The sequence below is a fragment of the Cebus imitator genome, unplaced genomic scaffold, assembly GCF_001604975.1.
Source record: "Cebus imitator isolate Cc_AM_T3 unplaced genomic scaffold, Cebus_imitator-1.0 Scaffold406, whole genome shotgun sequence".
Taxonomy (NCBI): domain Eukaryota; kingdom Metazoa; phylum Chordata; class Mammalia; order Primates; family Cebidae; genus Cebus; species Cebus imitator.
This window is the reverse complement of record NW_016107721.1, coordinates 2,571,896-2,573,801: the sequence shown is the minus strand read 5'-3', so window position 1 is coordinate 2,573,801 and position 1,906 is coordinate 2,571,896. Positions and strand designations below refer to the sequence as shown.

At 41.2% G+C, this 1,906-nt stretch overlaps 1 non-coding gene across 1 annotated transcript; it reads right to left on the bottom strand.

Annotated features, from left to right (window-relative positions):
* Nucleotides 1-1,330: 1,330 nt before the first annotated feature.
* Nucleotides 1,331-1,437, bottom strand: LOC119468284. Its single transcript, XR_005196950.1, has one exon. It is a non-coding gene; the product is annotated as a U6 spliceosomal RNA (small nuclear RNA).
* Between the last annotated feature and the right edge of the window lie 469 nt (nt 1,438-1,906).

Here is a 1,906-nt window from a genome sequence, read left to right as displayed (position 1 = left end):
TTTGATTCTGCCTTTTTAATGGTAGCTGGTTATTTTGACCATTAGTTGATGCAGTTTCTTCATTGTATTGATGCTCTTTACCATTTGGTATGTTTTTGGAGTGACTGGTACTGGTTGTTCCTTTCTATGTTTAGTGCTTCTTTCAGGACCTCTTGTAAGGCAGGCCTGATGGGATGAAATCTCTGAGCAATTGCTTGTTTGTAAAGGATTTTATTTCTCCTTAACTTATGAAGCTTCATTTGGCTGGATATAAAACTCTAGGTTGAAAGTTCTTTTCTTTAAGGATGTTGAATATTGGCCCCCACTCTCTTCTGGCTTATAGGGTTTCTGCTGACAGATTTGCTGTGAGTCTGATGAGCTTTCCTTTGTGGGTAACCTGACCTTCCTCTCTGGCTGCCCTTAGCATTTTTTCCTTCATTTCAACCCTGGTAAATCTGATGATTATGTGCCTTGGGGTTGCTCTTCTTGAGAAATATCTTTGTGGTGTTCTCCATATTTCCCGGACTTGAATATTGGCCTACCTTGCTAAGTTGGGGAAGTTCTCCTGGAAAATAGCTTGAAGAGTGTTTTCCAGCTTGGATTCATTCTCTCTGCCACAGTCAGGTACACCTATCAAACACAGATTGGGTCTTTTCACATAATACCATATTTCTTGGAGGCTTTATTCATTTCTTTTTACTCTTTTTTATCTGATCTTGCCTTCTTGTTTTATTTCATTGAGTTGATCTTCAATCTCTGGTATCCTTTCTTCTGCTTGGTCAATTCGGCTATTGAAACTTGTATATGCTTCTCGAAGTTCTCGTGTTGTGTTTTTCAGCTCCATCGAATCATTTATAGTCTTCTCTAAGCTGTTTTTTCTCATTAGCATTTCATCAAACCTTTTTTCAAGGTTCTTAGTTTTTTGCATTGGGTTAGAACATGATCTTTTAGCTCAGAGAAGTTTGTTATTACCCACTTTCTGAAGCCTGTTTCTGTCAATGCATCACAGTCATTCTCCATCCAGCCTTGTTCCCTTGCTTGTGAGGAACTGTGATCCCTTGGAGGATGAGAGACGTTCTTTGTTTTGGGTGTTTTCATCCTTTTGTGCTGGTTTCTTCCCATCTTTGTGGATTTATCTACCTGTGGTCTTTTTAGTTGGTGACTTTCGGATGGGGTCTCTGAGTGGACATCCTTTTGCTGATGATGAAGTTATTTCTTTCTGTTTTTTAGTTTTCCTTCTAACAGGCCTCTCTGCTATTGGACTGCTGGAGGTCCACTCCAGACACTGTTTGCCTGGGGATCACCTGCAGCAGCTGCAGAACAGTAAGGGCTGCTACCAGTTTCTTTTTCTAAAAATATGGAATGCTTCACAAATTTGCATGTGATCCTTGGGCAGGGGCCACGCTAATATTCTCTGTATCGTTCCAATTTTTGTATATGTGCTGCTGAAGCAAGCACAAAACTTCAGGTTTTTAACCTCTTTGGGGAAATAAAACTGAAAACCTGAGATGCTTTTGTGACACTGGGCCCACATTCCCCCAACCTGGCCACATTCGGCTAGGATAGCCCCTGCCCTATTTAGACAGAGAATGAGCTCTCTGAGTCACCACCATCGTCACCCACCCTTCCTGATGTCAAAAAGCCAAGCTCCTTCAATTATGTCACAGATACACAGGGTCTAGTGGGAATGGAGGGCTCTGGGATGGATGGCTGACACTTCTTACTGTGTCTCCTTGGGCAAGTTACTGAATCTCCCTGTGCCTCAGTTTCTAGCCCTGAAAAATGGACATATTAAGAGTCTTTATCGTATGTTTGTTGTAAAGATTTAAAAGGGTAATAAGGACAGTCCCTGGCACATAATAAATGTTGAATAAACAGGCCTCCTTCTTCTATATTCTCCTATAGGAATATAGGAGATGAGGACAAT